Source organism: Ceratotherium simum, chromosome 35 (assembly GCF_057802395.1).
Source record: "Ceratotherium simum simum isolate JZ-2026a chromosome 35, ASM5780239v1, whole genome shotgun sequence".
NCBI classification, from domain to species: Eukaryota; Metazoa; Chordata; class Mammalia; order Perissodactyla; family Rhinocerotidae; genus Ceratotherium; species Ceratotherium simum.
In genome coordinates, this window is record NC_141934.1 from 15,220,192 (window position 1) to 15,240,556 (window position 20,365).

The 20,365-nt window shown below is 45.4% G+C and overlaps 1 long non-coding RNA gene across 1 annotated transcript; it reads left to right on the forward strand.

Moving 5' to 3' along the window:
- Nucleotides 1-1,228: 1,228 nt before the first annotated feature.
- LOC147912460 (uncharacterized) lies at nt 1,229-12,060 on the forward strand. The gene is made up of 2 exons (XR_015549977.1): nt 1,229-1,843; nt 3,927-12,060. It is a non-coding gene; the product is annotated as an uncharacterized LOC147912460 (long non-coding RNA).
- The last annotated feature ends 8,305 nt before the right edge of the window (nt 12,061-20,365 follow it).

A 20,365-nucleotide genomic window follows, 5' to 3' on the forward strand; every position in this document is an offset into this window, starting at 1 on the left:
ATGCGGAAGTGGCGGGGTGCAGCACCCAGGCGGCCCCGGGATCCCGCAGCTGAATAGGAAAGGTGGCCTAAGGGGGAAGGTTTAGGGTAGAGCGCACTGACACGTCGCCAGCACTTCCGGTGCTCCAGGTCTTGGGACGGAATAGGCTGCAGAGGGGGCGTTGCCGACTTTCCCGCCCCCTCTTCATTTCTCAGGGAGAGGCATAAATATAAGCTCTAGTAGGAGAAGCAGTGGACGCTTTACCGGCCTGAGACTATTTTTCCCCGCGTGAGGCAGAGAACCTGTCCTCCCCCACAGAGGCCACGTGCACAGATCTTCAGGGCCAGAGTCCCACGAGGACGAGACCCCGCCCCCACCCCTTAGCGGGCTCCGGGCTGGTGGTAGGGTCCAGACGGCCGTCCAATCAGAAGGCTCCAACGCAGCGGAAACGCGTGGCCTTGTGGGGGAGGGGCTCCAGGCTACCCGTGTGTCCATGGCGACAGCCTGGAGTCGGTCCCCGCTTCCTGGGCTCTGGCGCGAGGAGTCGCGGGCGGTGCACAGGCTGGAGCTGCAGGCTGTCGGCCACAGGCGCGATCCGACCTCCGTCTGTGCTTTTTGGCAGTTCACCAAGCACTCTCCTACACTGGCGATGCCGGCCCTATGGTCGCTGCCCGAACTCCCGCTTTATAGCTAGAGAAACTGAGGGGCGGAGTGTTGCCCAAAGGGTCACACCGCAAGTTTAGGGCAGAGCCACGGCAAAAACCCATTTATCGGGCCGGCCCTGTGGCTTGGTGGTTAAGTGCACGCGCTGCGATGCTGGCGGCCCGGGTTCGGATCCCGGGTGCGCATCGAGGCACCACTTCTCCGTTCATCCTGAGGCCGAGTCCCACATACAGCAACTAGAAGGATGTGCAGCTACGACACACAACTATCCACTGGGGCTTTGGGGGGAAAAAATAAAATAAATAAAATCTTTGGGCCGGCCCCGTGGCTTGGTGGTTGAGTGAGCGCGCTCCACTGCTGGCGACCCGAGTTCGGATCCTGGGCTCCCACCGGCGCACTGCTTCTCCGGCCATGCTGAGGCCGCGTCCCACATACAGCAACTAGAAGGATGTGCAGCTATGACACACAACTATCTACTGGGGCTTTGGGGGGGAAAAATAAATAAATAAAATCTTTAAAAAAAAAAAAAAAAAAAAAAGACTTAAAAGATATTTCAAATTTAAAAAAAAAAAAAAAAAAAAAACCCATTTATCCATTTGTCCCACAAGTATTTATGGAGACCCTATATGGGCATCGATAACGAAGATGGAATAACGTATCGGGGCTTCTAAAATAGAGCTGGGAGGCCATTAAGGAAGTGGGGTTTGTGCACGTCATCATGTCTACCCAGATGGAATGTTAACTTTTTAACTGCGCATCACTGTTATCTCGATCTTCTTTTAACAAAAATGCATACTCCTATAGATAAGAACTTTCTGCCTTAGAGATGGCCTTAGCAACCAATCACATGTAGCCAAGGAGTAACAAGTGTTGCTAGCACCAATCAGGAGAGTCTTGCAAAACAACCTGTGCGATTTATGTCTTTTTGTCTTCATAAATCCTTGCTTTCTTTGTCTTCTTCGGAGCACATTTTGGGTTTTTGCTCGAATCTGTTTCTCCCGAATTGCAATTCTAATTGCCCAAATAAATATCTGCTGTTTAAACTGCTGTGATTTTTCCTCAGTTGACATTTCTTGGAGGAGTTGGCAGGATCCAGATCGACTAACCCCGGACCCCCAGCGCCGCCGCAGACACGTGAGAGGTACCCCCAAGAGACCCTTGCTCTCTAGCGTTTCCACGGGCGAGCCTCGGAGTTCCGGGGGTAAGTTCTCCTGGATCCGAACCTCCTATTGTTTTGTAGTCGAGGTTCAGACCACACTTTATTTGGGCTGACTGGCTGCTTCTGTCCTCACTGTTTTGGGAAGTGGTCCTCACAAACAGCATATACCCGACCCAAAATAGGTCATCCTAAGTAGGTGACTCTGCCTTGGTCATCCAAGAACAGCCCTCTCTAAATTATGGGGAACAGTTATTCTAGAACAATCACAAATTCTCAACCTCCTTCGGGGACCCCAGCTGGATTTATGTTTAAAGAATATGGTCCCTCTTGTAAATTTTTACCTCGATGGACTCATATCACCCAAGATAATTTACAATTTCATTGGCCAAGATGGGGAACCTTTGATATTCCAAAATTAGTTTATTTACACATACAATTAGAAAAAGGTTACAACACTAGGCAAAATGAACGGGACGCCTATTTTAATTGGTACCTAGAGGCCACTAAGAGAAACGCTGAGAAAGTTGCTTCCCTTCAGGCGGTTACCGCAGAACTTTCAGAAGCTATTTCAGATTACCGTGAGAAACTTGCAGAACTAGAAAAATCAGCCCAAGCTTCACACACTCCTCCTCCTCAGACTCCTTGCTCTCCTGCTCCGCCTTCTTTGACTCCTCCTCCCTTACACGCTTCCGGGACTGAGCTCCATTTGTCCCCCGGAGACCTTGAACCTGCCTCAGACCCCGTAGGACCCGAAGCCTCCGTTGACCCTCCTGTTCTTCCTGCTCCGTTTAAAATGAAACCTGGAGAAACACGAGTTACCCAAACCGCTTTCACCTCCTGGTCAAAAGCAGAATTACGGGCCATAGTTAGAGGATTTCCCAAGGCTAATCAATATCCCCACAAGTTTGCTGAAGAGTTTAACATGGTGAGCCAAACATACAAACCAGGTTTCTTTGATCTATACCAACTAATTATACTGCTGGTTGACGAAGTTCAGGCCAGAAACTGGATGCAACTGGCTGAATGGGATAACCCCCTAGAAGATTCTCACAAGCGAAGTGCCACGGATAGAACCCATGTGCTGAAATTAGGGAAAAGACTCTATGAGACCATTCCTAAAGCTTTCCCAAAATCTATAGATTGGAGAAAAGTCCTACAGTGTGTCCAAAAACCTGATGAATCTGTTCTCGACTACTATAACAGATTAGAGACTGTTTTTGCTGAAAATTCTGGCCTTTCTGCCATCAATTCAGCCATTTACCCCTTAATTAACTCCATCTTTGTTGATGGCTTAGATGAAGAACTGGCACTTGTGGTAAAACGAACCCGTCTATATTGGCAGACTATGGAAACTCCTAATTTAGTTAATCTGGCCAGTCTGCTAGCCCAAACTATCCAGAAAAGTAATAACATGAAGGCTGCACAGATTACGAGACACCAACTTCCGCAATTACCGGCTAATCAACATAAACTCCCTTTCCAACGGTCTAATTCTGCTCCAAGGGGTTTATGTTATTACTGTTAAAAGCCGGGACATTTTAAAAAAGATTGCTTTAAATTATTTATTTTTTTTTTTAAAGATTTTATTTATTTTATTTTTTCCCCCCAAAGCCCCAGTAGATAGTTGTATGTCATAGCTGCACATCCTTCTAGTTGCTGTATGTGGGACTCGGCCTCAGGATGGACGGAGAAGTGGTGCCTCGATGCACACCCGGGATCCGAACCCGGGCCACCAGCATTGCAGTGCGCGCACTTAACCACCAAGCCACAGGGCCGGCCCTAGATTGCTTTAAATTAAAAAGATTGACTCAAGGAAGAGATAATCATCCCTCTTGGATTTTATCACAAACATGTAAAAACGCCTTTCATCCATCTTCACAATAGGGGTGCTCCGAGGGCCTAGAGGGGATTTTTCCCCTCCTCCAAGCTAGCACCTTGGAAATTGATCTCACCATTGGGAGAGAGGTTACCAAAGCCCTTATGGACACAGGGGCAACCTATTCCATCTGAAACCCCACTAGCCTCTCTTGTCCCCTTTCTTGGAGTACTCACACTATACAAATGGTTGGGGTTTCGAATCACCCTGTGACAGTCCTTAAGTCCCTCCCTGTTCTCTTCCAACCAGGGCCCATTCAGGGGCATCATCTTTTCCTTTTAGTTTCTTCAGCTCCCATCCATCTACCAGGACGAGTTTTCTTGAGGCACAACAGGTACACATTTCTTTCTCTCATAAGGGGGAAATATTTTAAAATTTTTATTTATTTTTTTGTGAGGAAGAGCAGCCCTGAGCTAACATCCATGCCAATCCTCCTCCTTTTTCTTTCCCCCAAAGCCCCAGTAGATAGTTGTATGTCATAGTTGCACATCCTTCTAGTTGCTGTATGTGGGACGAGGCCTCAGCATGGCCGGAGAAGCGGTGCGTCGGTGTGCGCCCGGGATCCGAACCCGGGTCGCCAGCAGCGGAGCGCGCGCACTTAACTGCTAAGCCACGGGGCCGGCCCATATTTTAAAATTTTGAACCTGCAAATGTAAGTCCTCAAGAACATCCTGACATTTCTATATCTATCCCTGTCCTTCCCTATAGACCCATAATTCAGAACCTGTCCCTGAATCCCTTTGGTCAAAGAGTTCCATGGATATTGGGTGCATACCTTCTGCACCGCCCATTAAAATCCAAATAGATGGAAAGAAATCCGTACCCAATATAAAACATACCCCTTGAGCCGTGAGGCAGTCAAGGCATAAAACCCATAATTGAAGACTATTTACAGAAGGATTGATTATCGCTTGTGCTAGCCAATGTAACTCCTATCCTCCCTGTTCGAGAACTCCATGGGAAGGCACAGAGGTTTGTTCAGGATCTCAGGGCAATAAATAATGTTCCCTGACACCCTGGAGTGCGTAATTCACACACTCTACTCTCAGCCATCCCTCCCAACAGCCAAACCTTCACTGTCATCAACCTTTGCAGTGCCTTCATTTTTTTTTTGTTTTTTTTTTTGTGAGGAAGACCAGTCCTGAGCTAACATCCGATGCCAATCCTCCTCTTTTTTGCTGAGGAAGATTGGCCCTGGGCTAACATCCATGCCCATCTTCCCCTACATTACATGGGACGCCACCATAGCATGGCTTAACGAGCAGTGCGTCCGTGCGTGCCGGGATCCGAACCGGCGGAGAACGCACACTTAATGGCTTGCGCCAGCGGGCCGGCCCCCTGCAGTACCTTCTTTAGCATCCCTGTGGACCCTGAAAGCCAGTTCCTATTCGCCTTTTTTTTTTTTTTTTTTTTTTAAAGATTTTTATTTATTTTTCCCCCAAAGCCCCAGTACATAGTTGTCTGTCATAGCTGCACATCCTTCTAGTTGCTGTATGTGGGACGCGGCCTCAGCATGGCTGGAGGAGTGGTGCCTCGGTGCGCACCCAGGATCCGAACCCGGGCTGCCGGCAGCGGAGCGCACGCACCTAACCGCTAAGCCACGGGGCCGGCCCCCTATTCGCCTTTACCTGAGGAAAGCAACAATATATGTGGACAGTTATGCCACAGGAATACACTGAAAACCCTACCCATTTTTCTCAGATTTTAAAGGCTGACATTTCAGACACTAAATTTTCCCAAGGCTTCTCTTTATTACAATATGTAGTTGATCTCCTTCTTTGCTCCTCTTCCAAGGAAGCATCTATTGAAGATAGCCTTCATCTCTTAAAGGAGCTGGCCAAAAGGGGACATAAGGTATCTCAAGAAAAGCTACAGGGCCGGCCCCATGGCTTGGCGGTGGAGTGCGCGCGCACCCTCGCACCGCTTCTCCAGCCATGCTGAGGCCGCGTCCCACATACAGCAACTAGAAGGATGTGCAGCTATGACATACAACTATCTACTGGGGCTTTGGGGGGAAAAATAAATAATTAATTAATTAATTTAAAAAAAAAAAAAAAGAAAAGCTACAATTCTGTCTACCTCAAGTTAAATATCTCCCACACCTCATTTCAACATGAGAATTACTTCTTGACCCTGATAGGATTCAGGGAATCTTGTCCTTTCCATACCCAAAAAAACAAACGACAACTAAGAGGGTTCTTAGGACTAGCTGGATACTGCAGAAACTGGATATGTAACTTTTCAGCCCTAGCACAACCACTGTATTCTCTCTTTAAAACTGATTAATCTGAGATCCTCGCAGGGACCAAAGAAGTCCAGAAAGCCCTTACCAAAATTAAACAAAGCCTCCTAGATCCTCCAGCATTAGAATACCCAAATTATGGTTTACCATTCTTTCTCTTTGTACATGAAAAAGAAGGAAATGCCCTTGGGGTTTTATTTGGTTGGGTTTTTTTGTTTTTCTGAGGAAGATCAGCCCTGAGCTAACATCCATGCCAATCCTCCTCTTTTTGCTGAGGAAGACTGGCCCTGAGCTAACATCTGTGCCCATCTTCCTCCACTTTATATGGGACACCGCCACAGCATGGCCTGACTAGCGGAGCGTGCGCGCTTAACTGCTACGCCACGGGGCGGCCCCTGGGGTTTTAACCCAATGACGTGGAGACCAACATAGGCCTACTGGATATTACAGTCAGCAGTTAGATCCAGTAGCCAAAGGCCTTCCTCCTTGCATAAGAGCCGTAGCTGCAATGGCAAAATTACTAGAAAGCATAGAAGAAATAATCATGGGTTCTCCACTTACTATATATGTTCCCCATTCAGTGGAAGCCCTTCTTAATTCCCATCATACTCAACATCTGTCCTCTAGCAGACTAACCTGTAAAATCCTATTGCTGTCACCATCTAATGTTACTGTTGCCTGCTGTCACTCTCTAAACCCAACTGCTCTACTACCCCTGCCTTCTGACAAGATGCCTCATGATTACATTTCTCAAATGGTTGCATTTCTTGAATTCTGCTTCCTAGACCAGACTTACAAGAAACTCCACTCTGGTTTACCGATAGTTCTTATCTTAAAGATGAAACAGGAACATACTGGCTAGATATGCCATTGTCTCCCTAACAGAGACTATTGAAGCTGGGCCATTACCAATGACCGCTTCAGCCCAACAGGCCAAATTAATAGCACTGACTAGAGCTTGTCTTTTGGCTACAAGTAGAACTGCTAACATTTATACAGACAGCCAATGTGCCTTCAGAGTAGCTTGTGATTTTGGCATGCTTTGGAAACAGGATTTCTTACCTCTTCAAGGCAAAAGATTAAAAACAGCACATGTTTTGAAACTTTCAGATGCTATTCAAAAGCCTAAATGCTTAGCTATTATAAAGATTCCTGGAGTTTCCATGGCAGATCCAGAGGAATCCAAAGGAAACTATTTGGCCAATGTTGGTGCTAAACAGGCAGCCCTCCAAAAGGAAAAACTGGTCTTAGAACTTTCCTTATTACCTCAATTCAAAGCATTTACAGGAGACCTTAAAGGTACTCTTCAGGAGACCCAAAAATTAGCCCCTGGACGAGAGAAAAATTATTAGACCAAACAAGCCTACCAATTTAACACCAAAACCAACCTTTGGTGTGGCCCTAATGACTGGCTGGTCCTCCCTGATTGCTTCCAGGAACAAATTCTTGGTTATAGACACTATGTGACTCATTGGAGTTCAGATAAAATGATACTTTGTAGAAAGTGATACTATTGGAAACCTTCACCTAAAATAGCTTCTCATATCTATAATAAATGTCAAACTTGTCCTAAACATAATCTTGGAAAACTCGTCTATACTCCTATGGGACATTTTCCTTTGCCATCTGGACCCTTTGAGATATGGCAATTGGATTTTATCCAGTTGCCACCATCTCAGGGGTACAAATATGTTTTAATCATGGTTTTTATGTTTTCCCATTGGGTTGAAGTTTTACCATGTCATAGAGCTATGGCCTCGGCAGTGGGAAAAATGTTGGAAAAAATTATTCCAAATTGGAGAATACTCTTGGAACTTGACAGTGACCGAGGGACTCATTTTACTGGACAAATATTACTATCTATTTGTCATGTTTGGCCAATAATGCAACATTTTCACTGTGCCTATCATCCTCAATCATCTGGCCTTGTGGAACAAAGCAATGGTATTATAAAAACCCAATTGGCAAAACTTATGGAATCTTTCCCATCTGCCATGGCCAAAATCTCTCCCATTAGTACTGTTAAATCTCAGATCCACTCCTTTCTGGAAATATAAACTTGCAACTTTTGAAATTATTACTGGGAGACCGATGAGACTGGACCAGGGGACCTATGAACCTAGTCTACTTGAAGGTGACATAATAACCTATTGTAAGGGCTTAATCCAAGCCCTCCGAAAAAATAAAAGACTGGTAGAACAATCTTTACAGCATGTTCCCAGGAGATGTGGTTTATTGGAAAAGGCACCTCCATAAGGACTCCCTCCTGCCTCTCTGGAAGGGACCATATCAGATACTGTTAACCAATCCTTGTGCTGCAAAGTTAAAAGGTATTGACTCATGGATTCGTGTTTCTCATTTTAAAAAACCTGCCACATCTACCACCCCCGACTAGACTTCTCAGTCTGTTGGTAATATTAGGTTAAAGATATCAAAACTTGCCCCAAAACAACAAACACCTGGGCAAGAAGCAGACCTCTGATGTAGACTGCAAATCCCAAGACACAGGAGCGGGCCTGTATTTCTTTTCTTTTTTTTTTTTTGAGGAAGATCAGCCCTGAGCTAACATCCGTGCCCATCTTCCTCCACTTTATATGGGATGCTGCCACAGCATGGCCTGACAAGCGGTGCGTCAGTGCGCACCCAGAATCCGAACCAGGGCTGCCAGCAGCGGAGTGCGTGCACTCAACCACGAGGCCACGGGCTGGCCCCAGGCCTGTATTTCTAATCTCATTCCTTTCCACCTCAGTGCCTGGTGCAGTAAAACACCACCCTTGTTATCCTCCTAACACTCCTGTTTCTAGATGTTGTTTCTTGACAACACCTCCTATTTTTAGAACCTGAAGATATAAGCAACAAATATTAGGCATCCACCTGACACTTATATCTCCCCCTTCTAAACCCTTGTAAAGCACAGGTCATATACCTACTTTATAATTGCTATAATAATCATACTCCTGGGTATAGTAGAAATCCTAATATTCTTTTTTTTTTTTAATAATTTTTTTGTTTATTTATTTTTCCCCCAAAGCCCCAGTAGATAGTTGTATGTCACAGTTGCACATCCTTCCAGCTGCTGTATGTGGGACGTGGCCTCAGCATGGCCGGAGAAGCAGTGCGCCAGTGCGCGCCCGGGATCCGAACCCGGGCCCCCAGCAGCGGTGCGCGCGCACTTAACCGCTAAGCCAGGGGCCGGCCCAATCCTAATATTCTTATGTGACATAAGTCACCTTCCTTGTGTTTTAGATTGCCTTTTTAATATTGTTTAACTATTGCTCTATTGTCCTTACCCACCTCAATACTTCACTCCTTATTTTCACCTCCTCTAAACTTCATAAAATAGACTAAAACTTAAACATAAAGGTTTTAATTCTCATAACCCTTTCATAATAACCACCTAAAATCATTTAATTAGATCACCAATTAATTGGCAACAAAATGTCTAGGATCTGGATGAGAGCTGCCTTAATGGTGCTTATTACAGTTAGCTACAGCCCATCTTGCACCATCTTATCTCATCCTTTCATCCCAACTCTACAGAAACACGCTAAGAGTGCCAGCCTTACCAACTGCTGGATATGCACGAGTGCAAACAACATATTCCCGAACTGGTAGCACGGCCTATATCCTTAGAAGTTTGGAGGAATCTAACCGGGAAAGACATAGGGTTTTCCTATGGCGTTTTTGAAACCACCTATCAACTGCCCTCTGGAAAACAAGTCCCAGATATTACCTCATTTCATGGGGTACTTCCAGCACACTGCAGTGTTTTCTCTCACCCGAATTTGGGTACTCACCCAATAATCTTTCCTCATGTATTGAAAATATAAATGGTGCTGGGAAAACTCTGGGTTATTTACCACTTAATATCTGTAATTTTACCCTTCTCTGATTCCATTGACCATGAATTCACACCTTGCTGGGGTTCAGAAAACCACTGATATTACATCCCTTGATGTGTCTCTGTGGTGGGAAGACTCCCAAAATAATGGAACTGGCAGTTGGGAAGCTGATATACTCTCCTTAACTGGCACTCATTGGGATATAGATCAGAAATCAGGAGAGTGGTGGAAATTTTTAAAAAACTATAATAGCCTTAATGACCCAATTGACCTGCAACAAAATCCATCCAGCCAAAAATCAGTCTCATCTTCTGCTCCAAATTTATAGAAACTTTTGTTGTTTCAATAATCATTCTCACAACACTGCTAGTTCTGATTACCATGACCTCTGTGAGAACGATTACATTTCTGACCACGAGAGTCCCCCTTTTGAACCTAACAAGAGAGTCTGGCACGCAGACCTACTTATGCCATTTCTCTTGAAAACACTGGATACTTTTTTTTATGTGGCTCCAATATTTTTTCCATTTTCCCCATTTCCTGGAAGGGGCAATGCAGAACAGTAGCACTCGCCTCAGACGCTACCACTTGGAAAAAATCTTCCTTCCACTGCTCACATCCCAAACTTTGGCTCATTCTCATGTCAACTCAAGAGAGCCGAAAGAAACTGTGACCTTTAAGGACTTCCTGCGTACAACCCAATTATAGATAAAACAGCATTGGGATATGCCTTCGCTAGAGCATTGTTTCCCACTTATAGGGTAATTGACCGTGAAAAGGCCATCTGTAACCTCTCCCTCCTGATGGCTTCAACCTTCAGTGCCACCCAACAAGCTATCAAATATCAACAGAGCCAAATAGACAATCTGGCAGAAGTCGTCCTTTAAAATTGAAGGGCCCTGGACATCCTTACTGCTCAACAAAGGGGCATTTGTGCATTCCTGCGAGAAGAATGTTGCTTTTACGTAAATGAGTCTGGTCACATAAAACAAGAGCTCAAGATCATGAAAGATAACATAAATCTCCTCAACAACATAGGTCAGACTACTGACCTCTAGAGCACTTTGACCTGTTTGGTTGGTTACCCGCTGGGCTCAGAGCTATTTTGAGGTCAGAGTTCCAAGCCTTACTAATGATTATTGTTCTGATTTGTTCAATCTTTGCCACCTTCAAACTGCTGATGATTTGCATGTCACGATGCTGTATGTCTATCTCTACTGCTAGAATGATGATGCTCGGTGGCTTGAGATGATCAACCAATCTTGCAACTCCGAACAAAGGACTTGATACATTTTTCAGAGAAAGACTATGCCTAAGACTCATTTCCTGACCACCTCCTTATTGCTCAGATGTGGCCAAAGCCTCTGACTTCGTTACTCTTACTGATGGTTGAGCATCTCACTTTCCCCTCTACGTGGGACCTGACTTCCTGGGAATGAGCCTTTCTGGCAACGAGGGAAATATCAACATGACTCCCCAGGAATAAGCCTTCCTGGCAACGAGGGAAATATCAGCATGACTCCCCAGGAATAAGCCTTCCTGGCAACGAGGGAAATATCAACATGACTTCCCAGGAGTGAGCCTTCCTGGCAACGAAGGAAATATCAATACCTGTAATATCAAACAGTTGACCTACGATGCTTTCTGCTGAAAGACCTTGATCAAAAGGGGGAAATGTGGACAGCGATAACAAAAATGGAGTAACATATGTCAGGGCTTCTAAAATGGAGCTGGGAAGCCATTAAGGAAGTGGGGCTTACACACGTACACCACGTCTCTACCCAGATGGAATGAAACTTCTTCTTCTTTTTTTTTTTTTTTTGCTGAGGAAGATCCATCCTGAGCTAACATCTGTGGCCAATCCTCTATTTTGTATGTGGGTTGCTGCCACAGCATGGCTGATAAGTGGTGTAGGTCCGCGCCTGGGATCCAAACCTGCAAAACCAAGGCACCAAAGGAGAGCACATGCTATGCCACCAGGCCAGCCCCCTGGAATGAAACTTTTGAACTGTGCCTCACTGTTACCTCCACTTTTCCTGTAAGAAAAATGCTTACTCCTATAGATAAGAACTTTTTGCCTTAGCGATGGCCTTAACAACCAATCACGTGTAGCCAATTGTAACAATTCTTGCTAGCACCAATCAGGAGTCTTGCAAAAGAATTTGTGCGATTTATCTCTTTTTGTCTTCATAAACCTTTGCCTTCTTTGTCTTCTCCAGAGCACATTTTGGGTTTTTGCTTATATCTGTGTCTCTCAAATTGTAATTCTAATTGCACAAATAAATATCTGCTGTTTAAATTGCTGTGATTTTTCCTCCGTCAATACCTACTACTAGGGTTGTCAGATTTAGCAGATAAAATACAGGAAGCCCAGTTAAATTTGAATTTCAGATAAGCAAATAGGACATACTTATACTAAAAAATAGTTCATTTTGTGTCTAAAATTCAGATTTAACTGGGCTTTTTGCATTTTATCTGATAACCCTTCCTACTATGTGCCAGGCAATGAACTTTGTGCAACAGTGAACAAAAACACACCTGGGTCCCTGAGCATGAGAATCACAGTCTCACTCAATTAATTAGGACAGTGACGAGTGCCATAAAGGAAGAAAATGGGGTACCGAAATGGAGAGTATCAGTGGGGGATTTAAATGCACCAGAATTCCTTCCTCAGACCCCACGGGTTAACTTTTGGACTGTCCCCTCCTGGTCCTGCGTTTTTCCCACTTGCTTCCTCCCACAGACATGTTTCCCCTCCCAAGTCCTCTGTGAGGCCCTGCACTGGGGTTTCTAACCCCATTCTCTCTCTGAAAACTCATCTTTGGAGGAACCTGACAAGTCAGAGCTTGAACAGCCCTGAGAGCTGGGGCATGGTGCAAATAGGGACGGAGGTGCAAAGAGGTGACGGGGGCTCCCTCCCTCCAGGCAGTTGACCTGCAGAGCCCATGTTCTAGCCACATTCTACACTGCCTCCAGGAACTCGTGTATTTTGTCCTCAAGGGAGTCTAGTCCAGGAGAAACTATCACAAAAATGGATTAATCCTTTGGGGAGGCCTCAAAAGGCCTCTCTCAGTCCCCTGATCCTTGGTCATCCCAGGAGACGAATAAGATACCTGACTATCCTCCACTGGACTCCTCAGATTCTACTCCTGGCTGGGCTACCCTTGTACCGAGGAGCCTGGCCCCGTTTTTGAAATTCAGCTGCTTGTGGATGAGGCTACCTCTTAGGTAAAACGCAAGTTCTGAGACCCTGAAGGCAAGGTGAGCACGGGATCTTGCCTCCCGTTAGACTGAGTTTGACTGCCTGGGTTCAAGCCCTGCTCCACCATTTACTCTCTGTGTGGCCATGGCCAGGTGGTAGACCTCTCTGAGTTTCAGTTTACTCAACTGCGAAGGAGATACTAATAGTTCCTACTTCAAAGGGTGGATGTGAGAATTAAAAAAGGTAATGCAGGGCTGGCCCCGTGGCATAGCAGTTAAGTGCACGCGCTCCGCTGCTGGTGGCCGGGGTTCGGATCCTGGGCGGGCACCAATGCACTGCGTCTCCGGCCATGCTGAGGCCACGTCCCACATGCAGCAACTAGAAGGATGTGCAGCTATGACATACAACTATCTACTGGGGCTTTGGGGGAAAATAAATAAATAAAATTTTAAAAAAAATTAAAAAAAGGTAATGCAACCCTTTGACCCGGCAATTTCACTCCAATTCACCCAAGAGAAATGAAAACCTATGTTCACATAAAAACTTGTACATGAGTGTTCCTAGCAGCATTATTCATAATAGCCAAAAAAGTGGAAGCAACCCAAATGTCCACCAACTAATGAGTGGATGAACAAAGTGTGGTCTATCTATACAGCCGACTATTGTTCAATCAGAAAAAAAAAAAAAATGTACTGAAAGATATTACAACATGGATGAACCTTGAAAACATGCTGAATGAAAGAAGCCAGACACAAAAGGCCACAAGTTGTATTATTGCGTTTATTATATAGAATGTCCAGAATAGGCAAGTCTATAGAGACAGAAAGTAGATTAGTGATTGCCTAGTGCTGCGACAGTGAGGAGATTGGGGGATGATAGCTAAAGGGTATGGGGTTTCCTTTTGGGGTGGTGAAAATATCTAAAATTGATTGTGGTGATGGTTGCACACCTCAGTGGATGTACTAAAATCCATTGATTGGTACATGTTGCATGGGTGAATTGTATGGCATGTGAATTACATCTAAATAAAGCTATTACCAAAAAGAAGGAGGAGGAGAAAAAGAAGGTGGCAACATACATTAGAATAGAATAGTCATTAGAACAGTGCCTGGCTCAAGCCTAGCACTCAACGGATTGTTATACTGGAATGAAAGGGTCCCCAGAGTTCTTGCTTTCTGAAGCTTGTACGCTGACCCTGCACTGTGAAAGGTTGCTAGAGCCATGCTTTTAGGAATACCTGGACCTCTTGATAAGTAAAATCCCTGAGGTTGCAGCCTCCTCAAACTCCTTTCTGCTGAAGGACCCTGTGCCTTTTGAGGTGACAATGTCTTCTGTAGGCTGTACCCGATCACCACAGGGACAGTGAAATCAGTGGTACCATTGAACAAGGGATTTCCTAACGAAGTATTGGGCCACTCAATTCACCAAGTCTTTTCTCTTACCTTATCTCATGAGATTCTTACACCACGTAGAAGTCCCATAGCTTACTATCCCCATTTATAATTGAGGAAACTGAAACCCAGAGGGATAGGGGCCAGCAGTTTTCAAATGGTCGGCATTGCTCCTGCAAGCAGAAGTTGGTGCCTACAGAATGGGGTCTCACCTGAGAGAGTCTGGCTCGGGGGCAGTCTCCTGGAGGTAAGGGGTAACTGGGGTGGGGGAGTCGAGTTTCTAGCAGCTGGGGGGTTATCAGGAGCAGGACTTAGGGCTGGGATGGGGGTGAGAACAGGAGACAAAAGACTTATGGGCCCAGCTGCCAAGCCAGACTGGAGGGCCTGACCCCAAGGCAGGATTGTATCCAAAGACACTGACCTAGAGGAGTCCCCAGATAGCCCCAGGCCTGCCCTCAGGGCTCGCTGTCCACAAGGCAGGGAGTCTGAGCCCCGGGAAAGCTGAAAAGGGTGTCAGTCCCCAGGTGGCCCTGGGCCAAGGCCATTTCTCTACAGACAATCACAAGTTTGGGCTCCGGCCTCCAATTTCTCCTCCCTGTTGTGGAAGGCCATTCCCACCTCCTTCAGCCGGTTTTATGCAAAAATTACTTCAAATCTGTGGAGCAGCAGGAGCTTTCATTCATTGCTGGTGGTTATGCAAACAGCCACTTGGGAAGACAGTTGGGTAGCTTCTTACAAAACTAAATATATTACTCTTACCATGAGATCCAGCAATTGAATTCTTTGGTATTTATCCAAAGGAGTTGAAAATGGCCACACAAAAACCTGCACACGGATGTTTATGGCAGCTTTATTCATAATTCCCAAAACCTGGAGGCATCCAAGATTTCCTTCAGTAGGTAAATGGATAAATAAACAGTGGTACATCCAGACAATGAAATATTATTCAGCACTAAAAAATGAGCTATCAAGTCATGAAAGGATATGGAGGAAATTGAAATGCATGTTACTGAGTGAAAAAGAAGCCAGTCTGAAAAGGCCACATACTGTATGATTCCAACTCTGTGACATTCTAGAAAAGGCAAAACTAGGGAGACAGTGAAAAGATCAGTGGTTGATCAGGGTTGGGGGAGGGAGGGCTGAATAGGGGGAGCACAGATTTTTAGGGCAGTGAAACTACTCTGTATTATATTGTAATGGTGGATACATGTTATGCATTTGTCCAAATCCATAGAATGTACAACACCAAGAGTGAACCTTCGTGTAAATTACGGACTTCGGGTGATAAGGACGTGTCAGTGTAGGTTCATCAGTTGTAACAAATGTACCACTCTGGTGTGGGATACTGATAGTGGGGGTGTTGTGGGTGTGTAGGGGCAGGGGATTTATGAGAAATCTCTGAATCTTCCTCTTAATTTTGCTGGGAACTAAAAACTACTCTAAAAAATACAGTCTATTTAAAAAAAATTACTTCGAACCCTCCAGCACCCTCTCAGGATGGAGGACTTGCCCTCTGTGGAGTGAGAAGAACCAAGATTTGCGGGTCAGACAGAACTGGGTTCAGCCCCTGTCTCAGGGCTTTCCAGGGCTACGGCACTCCTTTTCTTTCCCATCACCCCTCTCCTAAAATGCAAATAAGATCATCCGCCTCTCAGCTCTTGTAAGGATTAAATGAGATAGTTTATAAATGGATACTAATTTTTTTTTTTCCGTTCGTGGAAGAAAGATACACGTTTTGTGGAAAACGTAGACAATTCAGAAGAGAATTTAAAAAAAAAAAGATTTACCGTAATTCCATCCAAAACTGGGATAAGGCATGTAAACTCAGGCCCTGATGGAGCAAGTTCTCAGTAACCATTAGTTCCCACCCATTTGATTCTCACAACCACCTCAGGAAGTTGGGAAAATAAGAGTGTCCCCATTTTGCAGATGAGAAGCTAAAGTTGAGAAGGATTAAGTGATTTGCCCATACAATGAGGAGCCAAAATCTGGTTTTTTGGCTTCTAAGCTACTAATTTTCCTCTGAGCCAGAGTAATGATCAGACACAGCTTGATGCAAATCACAGCTTCACCATTGACTCTGGGTAATTGAATTCACCTCTCTGAGCCTCGGTTTTCTCACCTGTGAAATGGAGAGAATAATTGTGCGCACCTCATAGGATTGTGAGAAATAAAAAGATACATTTTAAATAAGGAAAATAAAAAGGACATGATTTAAAAGCTAGCATTGTGAGGGCCCAGGCCGATGGCATAGTTGTTAAGTTCGCGTGCTCTGCTTCAGCGGCCTGGGGTTCGCAGGTTCGGATCCCGGGCGCGCACCAACGCACCGCTTACCAAGCCATGCTGTGGCAGGCGTCTCACATATAAAGTAGAGGAAGATGGGCATGGATGTTAGTCCAGGGCCAATCTTCCTCAGCAAAAAGAGGAGGATTGGCAACAGATGTTAGCTCAGGGCTACTCTTTCTCACAAAAAAAAGAAAAAAAAAAGGTAGCATGTGGGACCCTTGAGCCCATAGCTAAGTGCTCAATAAATATTAGCTGTGAGTGTTTGGAGGCATAGAGCCCTGGATTCAAAGCCTAGCTCCACTTAGAGCTGTGTGGCCTTGGGAAAGTTATTTCTCCTTTCTGGGCCTCAGTTTCCTCATCTCTAAAATGGAAATAATTAGAAACCTCACCATGTAAGAGTGTTGGGAGCCCTTAACAGAGCAGGGCCTCAATGCACAGTAGTCGTTAATCGTATAAGAAAGAATTATAACATGTAATGCTGGCAATTTGGTAAATAGAAAAGGCCTTGGCGAAGTGCTCAGACTAAGGAGTTGGGAAAAACCCTTCCACCTGGGGGAGGGAAAAGCCAAAGAGAGCCAGAGTTCAAAAGTGGAAAATGGAGCAGCTGTTTTTTGAGCCCCCAGAGGCTGCTTCACCTTGACCCACGAAACTGAAGAGGGGTGTGTCTTCCTGTAGATAAGGATCAGAGGAACAAAGCCTGCTATTAATTAAGTCTTTCCTATTTTAAGCTTATGGAATATTTTTCCCCCTTAAAGATAAGCTCACAATAAAAGTTCAAAAGGTAAACAGAGAGGGGGTGGGGGCCAGCCCCGCCTTCTGCTCAGCCCGCCCTGCCAGCCCTGGGACTCAAAGGTGGGTGGTCTGGTCCCAAAGCCAAGTTTTCTCGCCCAGGGCCCCTAGTGGTTAGATAGCAGGGAGACCAGAGCCACCCAGAGAGGCAGGGAACCAGCCCATGGGGGCAACTTGAACCAAGAGAAACCTGGCTGGGTCTCCAACTTCATGGGAGGAAAAATGGACTTGGCTTTTCTTCACTTCCCCCAGGAGGATATGAGTCACAGGGAAGAAGCCAGCCAGGCCTAGGGTGACCTGGGATGAGAACAAAAAACCCAAGCGCCTCACCCAAGTGGCGTTGGGCAAGTCACTTCCCTTCTGCACGTCGGTTTCCTCACCTGTAAATGAGGTGATGAAACCTTCAGCCTCCTAGGGTTGGGATGAGGATGACAGAAAGCCAACTTCGGGGGAGTGTCTTGCACGGCCGTTGTAAGCACTCCTACGTGTTAGCTGCTCCTGCTATTCCCTAGATTCTTCGTTGTGTTAAGGACATAATTTTCGGAGTCTGGAACACCAGGGACAGTCTGTATTATCAACTCTAAGCGTATGCTTGGCAAGTCACACCCCCTCTTTGAACCTCAGTTTCCTCCTCTGTAAAATAGGTTGGTTGTATAGATCGGAGTGAGATTGTCACTGACGAAGCACCTTGAGAAACTCAAGGGTGGGTTTGGAAGCATTTAACTGTTTTTCCAGGTTGTTTTTTCCCTTTTGTATGTTAAGGAGATGTAACCACCAACCACCCTGAAACTGACCAAGCCTCACCACAAGGAGCTACGCCCATGACCTTTGTCTTATTTTTAATGCTAAGATCTCTCCAGGAGGAGCTTAGGCCTCATTATGTGGAAGCATGTTTTCCAACTGAGCCTGCACAAGCCAATACCCGTCTCTCCCTTTTGAATATTCATTTCTCATCCAAATAAAAGTTCCTGCTTCTCTTGGGGCCGGCCCCGTGGCTTAGCGGTTAAGTGCGCGTGCTCTGCTGCTGGAGGCCCGGGTTTGGGTTCGGATCCCGGGCGCGCGCCGATGCACCACTTCTCCAGCCATGCTGAGGCCGCGTCCCACATACAGCAACTAGAAGGATGTGCAGCTATGACATACAACTATCTACTGGGGCTTTGGGGGGAAAAAGGGAGGAAAAAAAAAATGGAGGAGGATTGGCAATAGATGTTAGCTCAGGGCCAGTCTTCCTCAGCAGAAAGAGGAGGATTAGCATGGATGTTAGCTCAGGGCTGATCTTCCTCACACACACAAAAAAAGTTCCTGCTTCTCTTTGTTCGAGGACGCCATGACTTTGGAAATGATGCCTCGTGGCCTCCTATTGGCTGCAAGCACACTTTACTTTGTGAGACAACATCCACTGGTGTAGAGTCTTATTTAACTCACCGGGAGGCCAGCCCACTTGGTGCAGTAACAAGATGATGAATGAAAAGCACCTAACACATACCCAACAATACCGCATAAATAAAGCAGCTGCTCTATCCTTTCCGTTCCCTTCCCTGGAGCTGCGCAAGTTAGAGAAGCAACAAGAAGAAATACGACAGCCAGCACTGACAGCCAGCACTTGCACACTGGATTGTAAATGACCAGTTTACTTGCCAGCTGTCCCTTTAGAACAGAACTTGCTACCATGATGGACATGTGCTATATCTGCACCATCTAGTAGAGTAGCCACAAACCATATGTGGCTATCGAACACAAGAAATGTGGCTGGTATGTCTGGGGAACTAAATCTTTATCTAATTTTAATTAATTTAAATTTAAGTAGCCACATGTGGCTAGTGGCTACCATACTGGACAGAGCAGCTTAGACTGTCAGCTCCATGAGACCAGCTATCACATCTGTCTTTTTGTCCCTATGTCCCTAACACCCAGCAGAGGACCTGGCATATAGCTTGTTGAATGAAAAAATTAACGGAGGCAGGAAATGAAAAGAGAACATTCCAAGAACTGGTTCTCCCCTCATTCCCATGAAGTTTCCAAGACTTATCTGTAAAATGGGGATAATAGTAGTTTCTATTTCATAGAGTTATAATGAGAATTAACAAGTTAATACTTGTAAAGGGCTTAATAGAATGCCAGCAACACAGCCAGTGTTATACAAGTGTTTGTTCATTAAAAATAAAACTCATCTACTCCTGGTTATTCAAATGTTAATTCAGAATTAGTTTAATTCCTCAATTAAACAAATTAATAGCTTTGGACACTTAAAAGAGCCCTAAATTTGCTCGTAGGGAAAGGCTTAATTTGAGTTTTCCTTGTTAGGGTTAATGGTGTCCTCCCACCCAGCCTTTAACAGCTGCCTGGCAGAGACACATTAAAGCAGCTGTTTATTATTGATAATAAAAGATTGTAAAACTGCAAAAAAAAACCCACATCATCTAGCCTGTGTGGACTCGTCCTTTTTGGAGAGTATATCAGTTATATTTAAATTTGGTTGCAAGTGCCGGAAAGATTCAAAGTAATAGTGGCACAGAAACTTTTCCTCTCTCTCTTATCAAGGATTCTGGAGTGAGGCACTCCAGGGCTTTTAGGGTGGCTTCTGGAAGGTGTCAGGGACCCAGCTCCTTCTATGTGTTGTTCCACCATCCTCAGCACTGACTTCTTCCTCATGGTCCATGATAGCTGCTCCAGCTCCCAGCTTCAAGGCCACATTCCAGCTAGCAAGGAGGAGGAAGAAAGGCAAAGGAAGCCGGGTCTCTCCCTTTAAGGACACTTCCCAGAAATTGCACACACCTGCGTCCATCCCATTAGCCAGAATGTGGGCCACACCTAGCTGCAAGGCAGGCTGGGAAATGTAGTCTTGATGCTAAAAGAGAAATTGAGAGTTTTATTACTAAGGAAGGCAGGGAGAACAGATGTTGCCAGACACCCTGCAGTCTCTCCCCAGAACTCCA